This window comes from Mustela erminea, chromosome 16 (genome assembly GCF_009829155.1).
Source record: "Mustela erminea isolate mMusErm1 chromosome 16, mMusErm1.Pri, whole genome shotgun sequence".
NCBI classification, from domain to species: Eukaryota; Metazoa; Chordata; class Mammalia; order Carnivora; family Mustelidae; genus Mustela; species Mustela erminea.
Window position 1 is genome coordinate 17332649 of NC_045629.1, and position 20405 is coordinate 17353053.

At 41.4% G+C, this 20405-nt stretch overlaps 2 long non-coding RNA genes across 5 annotated transcripts in view; one reads left to right on the forward strand and one right to left on the reverse strand.

Moving 5' to 3' along the window:
* Window positions 1–13176: 13176 nt before the first annotated feature.
* On the reverse strand, window positions 13177–16579 carry LOC116575096. The gene is made up of 3 exons (XR_004279611.1): window positions 16145–16579; window positions 15526–15701; window positions 13177–13411 (listed from the first exon to the last, which is right to left on the reverse strand). It is a non-coding gene; the product is annotated as an uncharacterized LOC116575096 (long non-coding RNA).
* A 2008-nt stretch (window positions 16580–18587) lies between these two features.
* LOC116575092 overlaps window positions 18588–20405 on the forward strand; it is a 75094-nt gene continuing 73276 nt past the window's right edge. For all 4 annotated transcript variants that reach the window (XR_004279605.1, XR_004279606.1, XR_004279607.1 and 1 more), the window contains exon 1: window positions 18588–18789. This is a non-coding gene — a long non-coding RNA (uncharacterized LOC116575092). The remainder of the gene's footprint in view (window positions 18790–20405) is intronic.

A 20405-nucleotide genomic window follows, 5' to 3' on the forward strand; every position in this document is an offset into this window, starting at 1 on the left:
TGTAAAATCGTATCCTTGTACTGTAATTAATGTCCTCCACATAGATATGCTGTCAGAGAGGGAAGGCAAACATAAATGTTTCATATGGCATTATATACCTGGATTTCATATATCTAGACATCTATCTATATACATATTGATATCTATATCAGTCTATATGTATCTGCAGTATATATGTGCATATATATGTATATGTATTATATGTTATACATACATATATATTCACTTTACATTTCTATAAAGTAGTGGGAAATAAGAAAGAAATGAAGGAGAAGTGAAAGGATAAATTGGGTCTATTTGAAATTCAGTGGATTTGTTCCGTGAAGTCCTAATACTGCAAACATGAGCCCAGACAGGTTTCGCATACCTTTTTAGACTATCCACACCTAACAAGGCATATGTTTCAGTGAAGACAGACTATAATAATCCAATATGTTTGTAAGATTCACAAGTTGACAACGTGGGGCAAGTTGCCAATTTTGCATTCCTGAAAATTATTCTAAGTAGTGGCCCTAGTTTGATGACATTATGCTCCAGAAAGAGTTTATTCTTATTTCTAGAACCATCCAGATCAACACAATTCTGTTTGCACTTTTTTCACCAATATATTTTTATTCACCTCCAGTCCTCATCTTGGTCAAATGTATCCATGAAAGTAACTTGATTTTAGGGATAAAAAAACGAAATGGATAGAAATGCAGCACTGAGTTTGGAATCACCAGTTTCGACAGATTAAAAAAAGAGGAGAAACAAAGTTCCCTTCAGAAAATAAAGGAACGTGCTATCACATAAGAGACAGACACCATAGCCATGTACAGTGAGTCTCTGAAGTTTCCTGGTGACTGGGAGATAAAAAGAGGAGGATGTGTGAAGGATGCAGCCTTTTACATGGGTCCAAGACAACTTCCTGCAGCCTCATACCTCAGTCAGATCTCATATTCAGGGCAGCAGGTTTTTCTAGAACATTGGTCTCCCCCACTTATACTTCCACCCACTATGAGATGAGATTTGATGCCAATCAGATATTCACAGATGTCTATGCTCAAACCCCTGCCTGGACTTCTAAATTCCACCTATTCAACAGGTTCAGAAAAAAGCAAGATTGTAAGTTACATCTAAGCAGACAGATTTGGGGATGAGTATGTCCCTCCTATGGTGCGAACTATATAACTCAATAAGAACATATGATTCATGCCCTATTTACACAAGCATTATATTTTCAGTATCCAACATAACATGAATTATGCATGTTAGAATTTCATAACTTTATATAATCCTGCACATGAAACAGGTGCCTGGGCTCTTCTTAGAGTTACATCTACAAAAGATTTCAATGGTAAACACTATGATCACTTTACATACTGTAAAAACACAATGTTTTACATTAGAGGTCACCAAACTTTGGCCAATGGGCCAAATACAGCCTGCAGTTCGTTTCTGTATGGTTTGGGAGCTAAGAACTGTTTTTATAGTTTTAAATAATTGTGGGGTTTTTTTTTTACCAAAAACAAACAAAAAACAAAACAAAACAAAAACAAACAACCCCCCCCCACACACACACACAAAAGTAAACAGAATCAAATAAAACCATGCAACAGAGAGACCATGTATGGCCTGCAAAGCCAGAAATAAATTTACCACCTGGTCCTCTACAGAAAAAGTTGGGCAACCTATTTTAAATGATGAGCTGCAAATAAAACTATTTCATTTATTTACCTTCTTGTCTTTATTTCTCTTTTTTCTTTATTGGATTTGATTTATAGTGTTTTATTTATTTGATTTAATGAGGTATAATAACACTACATACCCAAGCTTTGGTTTCTAACTTTTGACAGTGGCTACCTGACGTGCTTCATAGGCATCTAGGAGTCTAGGAAGTTTGCGCTTGAGCGTGGTAGCAGGGATGCTGTATCAATTAGTGAAACCTCCATAGTAGATGTGGGAGGGTGAAATGGGGGTAGAAGCCCCACAAATTACCCTCCTTGCCTTGGGAGAGATTGTTAAAGTGTAGTTATATTTATACACGCCATTAAATATGCAGGGGTAAGAAACAAATACGTTAACAATGCAAGTCTCCGTGAGCAAAAGCCAGCTCTAGCCTGGAATGTGTCGTGCCACATGTTCGCTGCGTGACTGAAATGAGCTTTGCAGAGCTGCATATATTAAATGCTTGCACCCAGGAATTCAGGTCATTTTTTTTCAACTGGGCATCTCCACCAGCGTGGGTTGTGGCTTAGGTGCTCTAGAACCTCAGACTCTACACCAGAGCTTTACAAACAAGCACTTAGAGCTTTTTGCAAATATTCATAAATACTGGAGGAGGGTTCCCATAGCCGAGGATGGCCTGGCTGGCTGCTTCCTTATAGAGATTACACATTTTCATGCGCGGGTTCTCTTCCTCCACCAGTGGAGGAAGGGAAAGCACACTCCGAAGAGGAAGGCCACTTCTTGGGTCTGCAGTTACAGGGGGAGGCCCATGAAGAAATCCCCTTTCACGATGACAAGGACATAAGCTAGAAGCGCAACCTCACTGTCATCCTTCAGTTTCAAAAGCACAACATGGTATATTTCTGTGGCATCGCTTCAAAATGTATTACCTCATCAATTCGTTTCTGAAAAAGTCAAAATAGTGGAGGCAGTCTATTTTGCCAACATTTTGAATCAAAGCTGTTTTGAGTTCTTCAGGCACCAGAAAGCAGGCTTACTTAATGAATGGCATCTTCTCCCATCACTGGTGCGGCTTTTAGGGTTCAGAACTGAACATCACCTATCTAGTCATTTGTCCCATTCATTCAGCAAATACTAATTCAAATTCAAAAAGGGTTAGCTGTCAGATACTCTGCTCAGCTTTGGAGACACAGAAGTGATCAGAACATAGTCCCCAGACTCAAAAATCTAGGAAAGAGGTAGGTGAGTAAGCAAGCCATTAAAGGGCAGTGGAAGAAGTGTGAGAGGAGAAGCTTACCGTTTCTGGGAGAACACATAGGAGGGAGGAGCACTTAGCCCATATCCGCACGGACAGGGAGTCAGGAAAGGCTTTCCAGAGGAACAGAGATCTCTGCTGAACTTTGTTAGTTGAGAAGTGGGATGATACTACTTGACTTGTACGAGCATCACATGTTCTGGGTACAAAATGCATAGGATGTTCTGGGTCTCCAGCGAGTAGCAAGAAGCCCAGAGGGGGCAGGATATACATGAGATGGCTCAGGGTAGGCCAGCGGTAGAGCCAGGACCGGGCCCCACCTTCAGTACCAATCAGCTTAACGGCACACTGTATCTTCTCTCCTCGAGAGACCTATGTTTAGGTCTGGGACACGAATACGGTAACATAAAGACCTAAAACCCGACTATCACAAGCTCTGGGGAGAGTATCTATTCCAAGGACCCCTTCTATATTCATCTGCTAGGGGGTCAAGGATGAAGTGTCACACACGTGGTCTCTTCAACAATGGGAATGTCTTGTCTCGCAGTTCTGGAGTCTAGAAATCCAAAACTGAGATGGTGGCAGGGCTGGTCCCTTCTGAGGGCTGTGAGGGAGAGTCTGTTCCATTCCTCACTTCTGGTGTTTGCCAGCAATCTTTGGCATTCTTTTTTTTTTTAAAGATTTTTTATTTATTCATTTGACAGAGAGAGATCACAGTAGACAGAGAGGCAGGCAGAGAGAGAGAGAGGGAAGCAGGCTCCCCGCTGAGCAGAGAGCCCGACGCGGGACTCGATCCCAGGACCCTGAGATCATGACCTGAGCCGAAGGCAGCGGCTTAATCCACTGAGCCACCCAGGCGCCCAATCTTTGGCATTCTTTGTAGATGACATGCTCCTTTGTCTCCACATGACTTTCCCTCTGTACATGTCTTATTCTCTTCATGTGACATTCTTTGCATAAGAACATCACTCATAGTGGATCAGAGGCCCACCCTACTCCCGCATGACCTCATTTTAACTAATCACACTGACAGTGACCTTATTTCCAAATACGGCCACCCTCTGATGTACTGGAGGAGAGGACATCTGTATTCAAATGAGGGGAAGGTACCATCCAACCTTAACATCTTTATTTAGACAGTAACGGAACTGCCTTTCTGCTTCTCTTCATAAAGCAGCAGCAACAGTGACAATCCAATGACGCCTACAAGCAGAAGGGATAGGATAGAGGCCTTAAGGCTGGGCCCTCGGGTGCCCAAGAGCTATGAGGAAAAGCCCAAGATAAGGATAACAATTTCTGTCTTTCAGCTTCAAGCCCCTAAGTAATCATTTCTTCCACCTTGGCATTTTACCTGTGCTAGTCACCAGATCACCAAAAAAAACCAAAAAACAAAAACAAAAAACAGAAAATATGAGTGGGGCACCTGGATGGCTCAGTGGGTTGTGTCTACCTTTGGCTCAGGTCATGATCTCAGGGTCCTGGGATCGAGTCCCGCATCAGGCTCTCTGCTCAGTGGGGAACCTGCTTCCCCCTCCCTCTCTGCCTGCCTCTCTGCCTGCTTGTGATCTCTCTCTGTCAAATAAATAAATAAAATCTTAAAAAAAAAAATACCACAAGGCTCCCCGGAGGTGAGTACATCCCGATGAATCCCATACTGGCAATGAGGTCAGCTAGCCCTTCCTCACTGTGCAAAGCAGGCTGTCTTAGCTGTTGTCAGGTCAGGAGGCACAAGGCTGGACCCTGGAAGCAGAGCCTCCAGGCTGAGCAAGGATGGGAAAGGAGGACAAGAGAGGAGGAAGAAGAGCAGACAAGAGCGGAGGTCATCTGGTTCTGTCCTGTTTGAGATGCTGGAGCCCACGGGCTGAATGTTATTTTAGAATTCGGTATGTCGCACCGACACAGCATCACCTGCCTGCAGCCACCCTCCTACCAGTGGGGGAATTAGGCTAATTATGTCTCCAGGCAGGTATTCCCCTAGTTTTCAGGAAACAGAGACATAAGTAGGAAAGTTGCTGTGGAAAGGAAACTGTGGGCTATGATAGGATGGCAGGTTAGTACTGAATGTATGCCCCAAAGGCCTATGCTCCCCCGAGCCCTTGTGCTCCTACCTCCGAACGAGCTGTAGAAGAAGCAGGACGGGGGAACCTCCAATGGGGTCACTGAGGAAGCGTGCATTGTCACAGGCATAAACTCACCTAATCTTAACCTTGTTTTACGAATGGGGAAACTGAGGACTCAACACACATGGAGATGAGTTCCATTCCCCCAGGGGGAGACTAACAATAAGCCCTACCACCAAACTCTCCATTTCAAGCTCTTTCCACAACATGATATGATCTCAAATTGCTGGCCAGCCTGTATAAGTTCCCTAGGGCTGCCATAGGAAAGTGCCATAGCTGCGATGCCCTGAACTTTATTTTCTCAAAACTCTGGAAACTAAATATTTGAAATGAAGCTGTTAGCAGAGCTGGTTTCTTCTAAAGCCTCTCTCCTTGGCCTGTAGACGGCCTCTTCTCCCTGTGTCTGAGCATGTTTTTTCCTCTGTGCCTCTCAATGTCCAAATTTCTTCTTCTTATAAAGACACCCATCATATGGGATTAAGGCCCATTGTAATGACCTCATTTTAAGTTAATTACCTTTTTCAAGGTCCTATCTCCAGAAACGTCATGTTCTGAGATACTGGGAATTGGGGCTTCAACATACAAGCTTGGGGGGATACAATTCAGCAGTAATCCGCTCCCAGAGCCTTTCCTTGGGAAAGGCTGCTCATAACTTGTGCCGCTGGTGTCACATGACCCCGTCTCTCTGATAAACACAGCCAGGACCAGGGCCACTAAGCTCCCTGGAAGCCCAGCAGCCCTAAAGGTTGTTTATTGTGACAGCACTCCCAGTGGGGACAACTGGCTGGCCCAATTCAGGCTCTTTGGGGCAGTCTGAACTCAAGATATGGGAGAAACAGAGCAGATACTAGGGAAGCACAAACAAAAGGAACAGGCACAGAGAAGCTAAGCCTACAGCACAGTGAGGTCTAAGCAGAACCGCATCTCCTGCTACTGATCAAGAGAGAAAAAACTCTGGACACCAGAACCAGGCCGGACTCTGGATACATTTCCAAAAACCATACTGCTCAGCCCTGGTAAGGTCCTCAAGCTGTGCCTGGTTTTTGAAGCTGCCAGCATTGGATATTCCTTATTTCCAGGGGTAACCTGACATTAAAAGCAACCAACAAGTATAAGCATCTGAAATAACCATGGTGAGCTGAAAGAATCCTACCTTTTTTTTTTTCCTTCTCTGTCTAGGAAATTCATGTTACCTGCAGATGAAAAACAAACAAACAAATGAGAACCAATACAAAACCTCAGACATACATTTTGTTTCTTTCTGTGAGCCTATGGAAGTCATGGAGGGTTGAAACAGAGCCAAAATGGTCCTACTGTTCCCTGAAACAAGAATAAATGGAAAGCAAGGGTCTGGGAAACATATGATGGGCACACCGTAGTGAACAGCATTCTTTCCATCTGTACTTTGAGTTGTGCATAAGATAAAACTGATTTTAAATGCAACAGAAAGAAGGAAGAGTGCTGAATCCATTCAACAAACCTACCGTGAGAGTCCTGCCCGCAGTTACATTCCTGACTGCCCTACTGAGAACATTTCAACACAGAGAAATTTCAAGAGTTTCACATCATTTATCCCGTTTTTTTTTCTAGGTCATCCCTTTACATGGCAGTTAATCACCTGTCAGCCCTTTTCATGACAGGTTTTTAAGCAGTTAGAGTCCACCCTCCATTATTTGGAAGGAATAGTTTTTTTTTTTTTTTACTTCTTTATATTTTTCCCTTTTAGATTAAACTGTCTATTCCTTGGCCTGTATCCGTTATTCCACTCTAGGCTTACTTCAATTTGTCTTTATCTTTCTGATAGTCATGATCCCTAAAACACTACAAGATTTCAGAGTCATTAGTTGTAAGCCCCTCTGGAGTAGAAATTAGGCTCCTGATTTCTGTTCCATCTCCCCACAGTGTCTATGTGGTGCCCCCCATACAGGAGGCAGGAAACAAATGTTCCCTGACTCATTCCTTTATTCAGACTAGTTCTCCCCCAGGACAGTGGGACTGCTTACATAGCTCACAAGGAAAGACAAAGATTCTGGACCTCTTTTACCTTCTAAATAATGTTTAGTTACGTCACATTTTTGTAATATCCCTCTGTTGACCTGAAGCTGATTTCTTTCTCAGTCCTGAGTTATTCCATCAGCTCTGGAAAAATCCAGATTTGTAACATAAACTGTTCTCTGACCCTAAATTTGCTCAACTGCCAACGGAAGGATTGGAAGTTGGTCAGAAAAAGCTTAACCCTGGCACGACTTTCCGCAGCAACTTAGAGATCCCTGGACCAAGCCTTCCTTTTTAGAATTAAATTTCTTGCCCTGAGATGCCCCAGAAATCTTCAGTGGCAAAACCACAATGATATACCACTGAGGAGGATGCTGTGGGGTTAGCTGAGCAAATACATAGTGTGTCTTCTACGGGGAAGGGCTGAGGGAAGGGAGAAAATCATGTGTGGATTCAAAAAAAAAAAAAAAAGGTGACTTTTTCTAATCATTCCTAAGTATCCCTTTTTTGTAAAACAGTTGAGCTGTTAACTTCTATGCTAAGGCACGTATGCACTTTGGAAAGGTAATTTGAAAGCGAGTTGAGCCATGACAAATAGGGACAGCTGGCCTAATTGAATCATTTGATCTAAGACAGCTCAACTTGGTTATCCTCACTGCAGCCCACACTGATATTAGCGAGTGAATCATTAGCCATGAAATCATGTCGACTTTCCCGACTGCAGCGTTCTTGACATGACAGGATCGCGGTCTGCCTTTCATTAGAGCCCCAGTAAGTTCCTTCGTCTGTCAGGAAAACAACAAAGCGGCTTGGGAAACTTTTAGGCTCTGCTTCAGAAAGTCATTTGCTCCAACATGCCACATAGAGCATTTCAAAGAAAGGGCACGAGTTAGAGACGGGAGCAAGCTAGCTGCACCTAAGCAAGTTCACTGCACTGAAGCCTCTCCAGCAGCCACACCTGCAGGGAGAATGCAAGAGCAGCTTTATTTTGTAAGCACCAGTTTGTGGTCACTTGGGAAAGTGGGCTATAAATGGAGTAATAATAAATGCTTTAACACTTGACCCACAGACCTCCCTAAGGGGAGTCTTCATGTAGAGAGGACATTCCTGCCACCTTTAATTTAGTTTTTGTAAAAGGAAGGAAAGGGGCAAGCTCCTCTTTTTGCTGGATTTGTCAGAAGTGGTGAGACAGTTGAGAGCTCAAATGGAGGGACCAGTTCATTGACATGTGGAATCAGCCTTGGTTCCTTACAGCACTCACACCTTATCCCTAACTTGGCCCCTCACAGCCAGGCTCCTTCTTTAGGTCTCCCTCTCAAAACTGTCCCTGAGGGTGCACTGGCCTCAATTCTTCCCCACAGTCAGACACTGGGACAAGGGCTTATGAGGACCTGGAGGAGTGAGACAGAGCAGAGAAAGCCAAAACAAGATGCATCAGCTTTGGCTTCAAGAACACTGCTCAATCCTACGGAACCTTCTGAGGGGTCTATGAAAGGCATTTCAGAGCTGTCTGCCAGGGGAAGAAAGGAGGAAGCATTTACTCAATTGCTACTGCCCCCTGTTGGTAAAAGGTGGCACCAAAAGAATTAACTCCTTGCACTTTCGGGTTACACAATTGTGAGTTATGAGCCCTTTCCTTGGCTGTCCCCCCAGAACGCATCAACAATGCCCTAGACAATGCCGCAAGTCAAAGCGCCACCTGTTGTTGCTGTACAAGCCTCGCCAAACCCTGCCTCAAACTAGTCTCTCCGCCTAAGAGATGGCCCAACAAGATTTTGAAGAAACTGTACTGATAAGAATGGTCAGAAACAGAAGTGTGGTTTGGATGCAGGTCATTGTAGAGAAAAAGTAGACAAATGGATACATTCGAAGTTTTCCAAAAAGTCTGAGTAAACAATGCCATTTGCAGATAACTTTTATGCCGAAAATGACATGAGATTTAGAATGAATATACCAAGACCAAGAAACAATTGATATGGCTCACTTTCACAACTGTCTAAACAGTAGGTGAATCTGAAAAGCAATGGCAAAAATTGCGTAAAATGAATGTTGACTTGGAAAGTACCTCAGTACTGTAGGGGTACATGTCATAGCTACAATAGTCAATCTGAATCACAAAATTTCAGAGCTGGAAAGCAAGTTGGAAGTCATGTCCTCAAACCCTCTATTATTACAGAGGAGAAAATCAAGCATCTTCAGATTCCGCTGCTGTGTAAAACTGCTAGACCAGCTTTACCATCTGATGGGAGCACGTGAAAATAATAAGGGCGATTGGATAGCTAGAGTCAGTTCTTTAGTGAACCCTAACCCCAAAATATTTTCACAGTAACCATGACATGCAACAAAGATCACAGCCAGAAAAGAACTGTAGACAATTAAAAAAAATTTTAAGGTACTGTTTTAAGTTTTAAATGTAATTTTGTCAGGGAAAAATTAAAATTTTTTAATTAAAATAAATATTATGGTACAAAAAAAAGAAAAAATATAACTATTCACCTGATGGTTTTTAAGTACATCTAACAGTTTGAACTTTAATCCATTGGCTACAGTTTCATATAACAGCATTTTATGAAAATCATTGTCTAGTAACTAATTTATAAATTTTACTTAAATGATAATATCTGGGGTGCCTGGTTGACTCAGTCGGGAAGAGCATGTGACTCTTGACCTCAAGGTCATGAGTTCAAGCCATACATTGGGTCGTAGAGATTACTAAAATTAAATAAACTGAAAAAATAAAATGACTTTAAAAGGTACAATTTAGGTATTATTAAATAGTGCCACTTATGTAACTTTCCCTCTTTTTGACTTTTAAATAATTTTAAAGCAATTCATTTTAAAACAATATATTTTAATTTTAAATGCATATTCAGATTCAGTGAAATATTTCACACAGAGATAAATTTGTCTTTATGAACAAAAATCTTTTTTTTCTGTGCCTTGACTTTATTTTCAATCAAATGGAGATTACAAAAACCTATCATTTAAGGATCAAATGAATTAATACAGGTTTTACAATAAGCCCTATAAACATGATATCAATTATTATTATCTTACTATTGCCACTATTATTACTGTCATTATTTGGGGTATACAGAGGTAAAGTAAAGGAAAAGAATTGGAGAGAATATTTTCACAGGTGATGTTATGAGTGGTTCCCCCAGCATCTTCTCTACACTCCCTTGGAATGTTCCACTGAGCTCCTCAAGTAGAGTTCATTTTAGTTCTACACCACTTTCAGCCTTGAGGGGGATTAGCATAACAATGAAAGGTAAATTTACCTGAGAGAATTCCTTCTTTTTGAGATTTACCAAAAATTTAAGCCATTTTTAAAATTTATTTATTTTCAGCGTAACAGAATTCATTGTCTATGCGCCACACCCAGTGCTCTGTGCAGTATGTGACTTCCATAATACCCACCACCTGGCTCCCCCAACCTCCCATCCCCTGCCCCTTCAAAACCCTCAGAGTGTTTTTCAGAGTCCATAGTCTCTCATGGTTCGTCTCCCCTTCCAATTTCCCTCAACTCCCTTCTCCTCTCCATCTCCCCTTGTCCTCCATGCTATTTGTTATGCTCCACAAATAAGTGAAACCATATGATAATCTATACTTGTCTTTTGCACTCAGTTTTACTGTTTTAAGTTGTAAATACCACTAAAACCCCCAAATTGTCCCATAGAATGATAAAACTGAAGAAATGCAAGTTCTCTTTCTACATCTTCACAATCGCTACACTATCGTTTACTTATTTTTTTAAAAAAAAAGATTTATTTATTTGTTTACTTTAGAAAGAGAAAGCACAAGCATGAGCACGGGAAGGGGTAGAGGGGAGGGAGAGGGCCAAGCAGACTCTGCGCTCAGCGCAGAGCCCATTGGCGGACCCTTATCCCACAACCCCAAGATCATGACCCAGAGCCACGTCAAGAGTCAGGTGCTCAACCAACTGAGCCACCCAGGTACCCCAACACTATCCTTTCTTTCTAATATGCTCTTTAAACTCAGGAATATGTCACACCGTAGGGACCAGCATACCTTCTACACCCACAGCAAGCTGGGAAATTCTGAACCAAAGGAAAGGTCTGAGATAAACACATAGTATCCACATATGTCAGGGGCAACTATGTAACTAGGAATTCTTTAAATTAACTTTCATGTAGAATACTGTTTATTAAAGGATGAGGAATAGCGTTATACTCATTTAACTATTATTTAAACTTGACAATAATCTCAACAATTGTTAGAATTCAGATCATAAAGTTTTTTCAGAGAGCATTTTATCACTGACACTGTTTAGAATTGCTGGCAAATGGTGACAATAAAAAGGCCAGCTTTGGGTCAGGTTTGTAATTGTTCTTGAATGCTGCACAGTTGATTCACTCCTTACTGCATGCCCCTAACGGTCACTCTATAGAGTGGTGAGCACTGTTCTTGAGCAACGTTACTGATGTGGATGACCACAGGCTGGCTCTGTTTTAAAGAGCACAGGATCCAGCCGACCACACGCCAAGGATTTGCTGTCCAGACAGAACGTGATTTTGCCTCCTGCAGTCTCTCGTCTTTATGCTCATGATCTGAGATAATGACAGAGCTTTATTCCATCACCTATTTCTGAGCCTTCATTTCAGCCATTTTTTCTATCAAAAACTTTCTTCAATAAAAGGTTTTTATCTCTTAGCTTATTCATAGCATAGAGACAAAGACAAAGAAGCCAACCAGGACTTGGGACTTCACCATTTAAACCATGACTTTTTAAAAATCCCATGCATGCACACATGTGTAGAAACCACACATCAATGCTCCATACCTCTGCTCATTTTAAAAAATTAATTACATTTAATCAGGTCAACTCAACCGTGTCCATTAAGTAATGGACTAGGTGAGGCATAGCAAAATAATACTTTTTAATGATTAAAGCACCTGCATAGAAATGAGGAATCCAAGAAACAGAGAGGATAAAAGATTATCCTATAGTCACACAGCAATTGGTTTTAGACCCAGTTTCCTCTTCCCCTACTTAGATCCCTTCCAACTTAAAAGCCATGTTCCCTAGATACATTACCTAGAATCCAGAGTAGGAAAATACCATTGCAATACATGAAGTTGTTCAGCGTTATGACAGTGTGTGGTCAAATGCTACAATGGAAATCTAGGGAGGTAAAAAGTGGCTGGAGATGTCAGGAAAGGGCCAGTAGAGGAGGCTTGAGCTGGCTTCAGAAGCTCTTCAGGATGAAAGAAAATGGAGGAGGAATGGATCATTCCAATGGTCTGTCAGCAAAGACAGAGGAGTGAACCAATGGCCAGCAAGTCACTTCACCCTCTCTAAGCCCATTTTATCTCCCTTGAAATAAGGGCACAGTCTTAATGACATAGAGAAGTGTCATTCACCAGAATCACTCATGAGTTGAGTCTGTATTTATTAGAAAGAAATGAACATAAGCAAGAACAGACTCATGCACCTAAGGCATTCCATTAACTGTTATTTGTGAAATAGAAAGAACTTGCATTTTTTTTTTCTTTCTGAAATGAAAGGAGTAGGAGAATGAGAAGAGGAAAAAACAGGGAGAGGTCAAGATGACAGAATATGGTTATGGCACATAATGTGACCCCCTTCTAATGACCTCTCAAAAGCTCATGAAAGCATACCAAAAAAACTACAACATGTTAAGTGTGATGGGATTTCTTATAGAAACTGGCAGGGTATAGAGTTCTGCCCAAGTGATCATGGATAGAAAAAGATATAGTATCAAGGATGTGGGCATCAACTGGCTTCTATGTTACACTCTGTGACGCCTCCATATTCATTGCCTAGAGCTGCCATAACAAATGACCACAACCCAAGTGGCTAAAACCAACAGAAAATTATTCTCTCACAGTTCTGGGAGTTAGAAGTCCAAAATCAATGTGTCAGCAGGGCCAGGCTGCCTCTGGGGAGAAGAATCTTTCCTTGCCTCTGCCAGGTTCTACAGTTGTAGGCAATTGTTGGCATTCCTTAGCTTGCAAGAGCCTGATTGCAATCCCTGCCTCTGCAATCACATGACCTTCTTTCCTGTGTGTTTCTGGGAGGCTCCAACTCTCTCTGCCATTATAAGGATACCAGTCATTGGAGTCCTAAATCCCATCCTAATCCAGTATGACCTCATCTTAACTTGATTACAGCTGCAAAGACCCTATTTCCAAATAAGATCACTGTCCCAGGTACCAGGGTTAGGACTTCAAAGTATCTTTTTGAAGGACACAGTCAACCCACAATAGACCCAGATATATCCCTGAATATTTGCCATGTGCTTTATTAGGAGAAGCTCAAAGTAGCTGTATAATAACTGCATCCTTAACTTCACCTTTGGCTTCTCTTTGCTGGCCCAGAATGGTGGATCTGTGGAGAGTAAGACAGATCTGATGTACCCTTACAGCTTCCCCATTATGACAGTACTTAGAGAACCATTAGGTTCAGGTAATAGTTTTCATGGACGATTCATCTGTACATAGGCTCACAATGAATAGGCAAATAGTGCTTGGCCTTGCCTTAGATCTTTCCAGATATCTCTCTGGGCACATAGCATATATGAGGGCTTTCCTGCTCCATTTCACTTCTTGTCTTTCTTTCTCCCATACCCATGTTGAGGTCTGTTGATCCCAAGTATAGTTGGTACTCTATTATTAATACTAACAATATCATCAATATCAACAATACTAACAAAATCATCTACCTCATTATTTTGTAATTATGAATGGATGCCAAAGTTACCATACTTTTGTTTCTCTATTGCAATTATTACAGACTCTAATAAAGGCCTTTCACAGAATTCCAAATTTCATATGTTGTCCAGTGGCTTTAGGTCATATGCCTTTCTCCTTAAAGGGATAATTCTTCCAGCATCCCTCTTAAAATTCTTCCAGCATCCCTCTTCTGACCTTGGGAGAGTCTGATGAGCTTTAAGTGGTCTTAGATGGCTTGCCTATTTTCCCACGTTCCCTTCCACCACTATTACTAATACCTTTACAGACCCACAATTCTCATGCGCTTCTATTCAAGCTAGCTTGGAGCATTCTCAACATTCCCCTTATTTGCCATGTCCTTTGTACACCTATAACTTGCTGTTTCAGGTTATTCTATTAACTTTATCACACATTCACATTATTTCAACTGGGTTGTCAACACCTCAAGGGCAGGATTCATGCCTTGTTCTTCTCTGCATGTTTTTGTTTTTTTTTTTTTTTTAAGAATTTATTTATTTATTTGATAGAGAGAGATCACAAGTAGGCAGAGAGGCAGGCAGAGAGAGAGAGAGAGAGGGAAGCAGGCTCCCCACTGAGCAGAGAGTCTGATGCAGGACTCTATCTCAGGACCCTGAGATCATGACCTGAGCCGAAGGCAGTGGCTTAATCCACTGAGCCACCCAGGTGCCCCATTCTCTGCATGTTTTATAACGTTTATCATGGTGTCTAACATGGGGTAGGTGTTCACAAAGTATGAATATCATTAAATTGAAGTTGGGATTATCTTCCATCTTTTCAGGGCCTGAGCTCTCCTGAATTTCAGCATTGTAAAGGCAGTGAAGCTCACAAAAAGATATGCATTTATAGTACCCTATTCATCTCAAAAGAAGAGAGTATGTTTAAGGAGATGGCATAATTCTTCCAGGAATGGGACAAAATTTTGCTAAAGAGCTGGTGGTAAGGGTGAAACAACATAGCATTGTTTCTGCCACAAGGAAATCAGGCTTCTGGAAGGAAATCACTTTAATGCACTCGGAAAATGCTGCAGCAGATATACAGCTGGATGCAGAGGGAGATGCAAAGCTGCTGTTATTGCAATAAAATTGGGAAAATCCTACCACCAGACTGATATCCCCTCTCATTTTGAAAGAGAACTATTATGTTCACCCTATCCTTTCTGGGCTCTCTGGTTGGTTTCCTCTTGCATCATTAACAGGTTTTTCTGAAAATGCAAAATTTTGAATCAAGATACTGTAGACTGAATATTTGTTTTTCCCCAAAATTTATACATTAAATCCTAATGCCCAATGTAATGGTGGGGCCTTTGAGATATAATTAGGTCACCAAAGAGGAGCCCTCATGAATGGAATTAGTGTCTTATAAAAGAGCCTCCAGAGAGGTCCTTTGCCCTGTCTACCATGTAAGAACACTGCTAGAAGGGGTTATCTATGAACCAGAATCTGCCAGAACCTTGATCTCGGACTCTCCAGCCTCCAGAACTGTAAGCAGTAAATTTCTACTGAAATAGTAGAAAGCCCCCAACCTGTGGTATTGTGTTAGAGCTACAGGGACTAAGACACAAGGAGACCAGTACGGCTTCCATACAAGCCCCTTTAAATGCCATGTCATTAACCAAGTTTGGAAAAATGGAATCCTTGGCAATGGGATTGGTTGCTTTCACATTTGTGATTTTGTTTACACTTTTCACAATGCAAATACCACTCTGATTTTTCAGGGTTAATTGAACAATTTGGAAAAGAATATACCCACCTTTTCAAAGATGTCTAATGTTTTCCCCAAATACTTCCATTCTTTATTCTTCCCTGATTTACACATCATTTTCTCCTGAACAGACAGTACGTTGTATGCCAGCTGGACCTGGACCATAGTAGGTTTGTTTCCAAAGAAGGTTCGTGTCCAAAACATTGATAAAAGACCAAAGAAAACTGAACAGAAGAATTTTTTTAGGAATAGTTGAAGTAAAACAGTCCAAATCTGGATTGTCATCATTATACAACGGGAGGTGTAAAAGTTTTTTTAAGTGTCAAATGCAGATAACCTACATCTACAAATTTATTCCCAACCTAGAATTTCTAAGTTCCATGTCTTTACCCACTACCACCTATAAGAAAGAAAGAAAGAAAGAAAGAAAGTTAATTTGCAATAATTTGTTTTAAAGAAGACCAAGTGGTTCTAGTCAATCTTCACAACATTTTATTATAAACTCACTAATGCTTTGTGATTAATAATGTAAGAATTTACCCTCACTCAACAACAAAATACTCCAAGCATTGTCAGTGAGTCACTTTTAAGTTATCTACTACCCAGCTCCTATTAAAAGTCCTCCTGTTAAAAGTTATATAAACAAGCAAACAAAAAATCAGGTTACCCAGCAGCTCACTTCCCTTCACTTCATCCTTCAGCCTCCGTGAGCTCTATCTAAGCCCTTCACAGACTTGCTTCCCCTGCATTGCAGTTTTACAATAAGGGAAATCCATTCCTGTATCTATGATTAAAATCGTGTCAAGGTAAAGGACATGGTCCACTGTCCTATGTGGCTGCTCTGTCAATGCAGTAGATCCTCCTTGTCCACGGTTTTGCTTTCCACGGTTTCAGTCTCTAGCAGTCAGCCACCGTCCAGAAGAAGATGGTCCTTCTGACATACCAGAAAGTCACAACAGCCTCATGCTACGTCACAATGCCTATAGCTTTCATTCAATTCATCTCATCCCATAGGCATTTTATCTTCTCACATCATCACAGGAAGAAAGTGAGTACAGCATGGTGAAATATTTTGAGAGAGATCACATTCAAATAACTTTTATTACAGTATATTGTTATCATTGTTCTGTTTTATTGTTAGTTACCGCTGTTAATCTCTTACTCTGCTTGATTTATAAATTAAATTTTATCACAGGTATGAAGGTACAGAAAAAAAGTATGATATGTAGAGTTTGGTACTTTCTACAGTTTCAGGCATCCCCTGAGGGTCTTGAACCATATCCCCTGAGGCTCATAAGTGGGGCCTATGGTATTCTCCCAAAAGTGATTTGCTTCAGAATTCAAGGGAAAGAAAAACTGTTTCAGCTGGGGAAGTGGACTGGTGCCTGTTATGAGAAATCTGACTCCAGTTTTGATCTTTGATGGCTGACAGATTTTAAGCCTCTCCCATCTCCCTCTTCCCCTTTTGTCCACAAATGAACAAACTGATAACAAAGCCCCTTATTTGGTACCTGTGGGAGATACAAACCACACAAGGACTCCAGAACCTTCCCCCAGGCCCAGCTCCTAACAATAAAAACTCAGGCCAGGCCCCTGCCCTCACTCTCTCCAGCCATTTCAGTCTGCTTGAGAGGAGGGCCCTTCTCTCCACTGAGACCTCAATGATGTAAGCAACAAATCTTTTCAGACCCTTATACAGTGTATGTGGTGCCATCAGTTTCAACATCCCAAACAAATTTCGGGTCGGGGTGGGGGGCCTCTTGCTTTAGCAAGGGTTACTATAACAGCTACCTTCTTTCTGAAGTGAGAACTAGATAATATACATCCCCCTTTTGATCTTGACCAATATAAATACCAAGTAATTACAGCAGGCCAGCATGGTCTGTACATCTATGGATGCTTCTAAGGCAGGCAGATGGGCATCTCATGGTTATGGACATGAACTCCCAAATCCAGGTAGAGCCCCTATCTTTGTGCATTCCTAGCACCCTAGATTAGGGAGTGTTTACCAGCCTGACTCTGCACTGGGCTGTAAACTGCAGGGCAGCTCTCCACCCATGGTGCTCATCACGGTCTTCCTAGCAGCCAGCACAAGGGCAGGCGCTGAGCAAATACTTAATCAATGAATGACTGAAAGAATGAAATTTAGGTAGAAAAGTGATTTGCAAGAAAGCAAGGCAAAGATTAATTAATAAGTGTCCCAGGGGATAGGGGTGACTGGGTGGCTCGGTTGGTTAGGTGTCTGCCTTTGGCTGAGGTTGTCATCTCAGGGTCCCGGGAACAACCCCACACTGGGCTCCCTGCTCAGTAGGGAGCCTGCTTCTCCTTCTCCCTCTGCTGCTCTCCCTCTTGTTCTCTCTTTCTCAAATAAATAAACAAAATCCTTTTAAAAAAGTAAGTGTCACAGGGGGAAAATAAAGGCTTCTTCTGTAATTTAGGAAATGAGACAAGTACCCAACATCCAAACAGTAATCCTAACCTACAGCCTTCTGATCCAGTTAAACTGCCAGCATGGCACCTAATTGCTCAGGCCTTATACTACCACAGTCACCTGCATTGAAATTCTGGCACAAATCACAATTTACTTCCCAAAAGTTAAACTTCATTAAATATTAGTTTAATTTAATGTTTTCTAGATTAATTTAAGATTAATTTATAGCCAGGCATTTGCACAGCCCAAGCAGTATCTTTCCTTTCTGTCATTTCTATCATCTCACAGACAGCAGAAAAAGGGAAAATGTATGGTTAAGAAGCTCTATGATAAAGTAGGGGGAGATTTAATTAAACTATTACATATCTTTTCCTCAAGTGTGGGGGAAAAAAACATAAATTTGCCAGGGAGTACAGTAGTATGCATATCAGGAAGCCTGATAAACAAAAACTTTGCAGATATGAAAAGTGGTTCTTACAAAATGACTTGGGCTGAAAATCCAATAATGTATTTAACCCTACATTTTCTTCCTAAGTCTAAAATTATGTATTTATATCAAAAGAATCTTTGATTCATTGTTGCTAGAATTTGTTTTCAAAGAAAATGGGGGAAGAAAAAAAAGGCTGTTCATTGATATCCAATGACTTTTTTTTTGCACAACTGTCTTTTCCAGAATCATAGGATCTTAGTGCTGAAAAGGACTCTGGGCAACATCTAGTCCTATAGAGTTCACACCACTTTAACACAGCACCCTTCACTCAAATGGCATCTTATATGGAAATCATCACTGAAAGTAGGTCAAAACACAACTGCTTTGGTGAAATTGAGAGTGAGGAATCTGAGCCTTCCTCCAAACCCCCTCGTTCTTAGGGGCTGCCCCTGTAAATATTTCATCATCAGTTTCAGAGCTCTGCAAACACAGCCTGAAATTCACTGATTTAATGCAACCTCCCATTTTACAGATGAAAAAATACTGAAACAGTCAGGGCCAATGTATCAATCAAACTGCGCTGGTAAATTGTAGCAAATCCAAGTTAGCCCCCCCCCCCCCCACCGGTCTTCTGGCTGTCTTCATGACACCCAGAGCTTCTTGTCCTGGAGAGTGTGGCAGCCAAACTCACCATGCAGGTCTAGAAGAGGGTCTGATTGGGAGAAATGGTCACAAAATAGAATTCTATGAGCAGAACGGCTGAGGCCCTGATGCCTGCCTGTGACTCTTTTTTCATCATTAATATCTGCAGATTGTTTTAAGAAAAATCAACTCTTACAGAACTCTAAAAATAAGTATAAGTGTCCCTTCCTCCCACCCCACAGGTTCCACACCTCAGAGATAATTACTTACTTTCTTCTTCACTGAACAGATGCAGATTCTATTTCTAAAGTTATCAATATTAAATGAGGAATTTGATAATGATACGACACTCCACTTTTGCTTCTCTTATAGACTTAGTTTTGCATTGTCAAGGTTTCTAACATTCATTTCTGTAGTTATAAGTATATTCTGGGTGATTTATTGATTCTCGCACATTTTCAAGGAAAATGTTCTGATTTGGGGTTGGTTGGTTTTCTTTCTTTTTTTTCTTTTCCCCTTCCTCTCTGGAAGTATTCACGATGTTTTCTCTATACTTTGTGTTCTCAAATTTCACAGGATATATTCAATGGTAGAATATGTATGTATGGATATATGTAATTTCACTTATCCTGCTCAGAACTCAATGTCACTTTTAATCAGCAGACTTGTGTTTTTCTTCAGTTCAGTTGAAATGGTCTACTTTAAAGATATCTATTATTATCATTATTACCCCTGCCCTCCCATTATCTCCCATTATCTCTGTTTTGCTTTGTAATTACAATTAGTGGGAGTAGTGCTGGACCTCCTGGTACTAGCCTTTTGTTATGGAACCTGGACTGGATCCTAGGGGAAGAACCAAGTGGCACTCGGCATTTGGAGACTTTGGAGGATTAGAGGTTTATTTAATACCGGTGGGCTCAGAGGAGACCGTTCTCCAAGGGTCTGAGCCCCAAGCACAAGCAGGGAGGGTAATTTATACTCTTCTACTTCCACATACTTGGTACTTTTGGCGCACGTGGGAAACAGGGTAGGAAAGAAGAACCCAGAAGGGCTTTGAGACAGGGACTAGAATTCCCTTGCTGGTTTGGTTGGCCATCTTAGAGTACAGTTTCATCTTTGGGGTATAGTACTTATCATTTCCCCCCTTTGATGTCCCTTTAAACACCATATTTTAGAGGGCATCATTATCATCTATTATGGGCCGATACCCCTGCAAGACTAGTATCTGGGCAGCGGCTTGCCTGGTAACAGCGTTTTCTCTGAACTTAGCAAACCATGTTAAGGTTCCTAAGGCTGCCCAATAAACAATAACAATAACAAGCTTCTGGGAGAAAGTCCAGTCAGAAGGGGCAGTGGCATAAAGTCCAACTCCTGAGGTGAGGGATATCACGCTGATAATAGCCAGGGACCAAGGTGAACAGATGT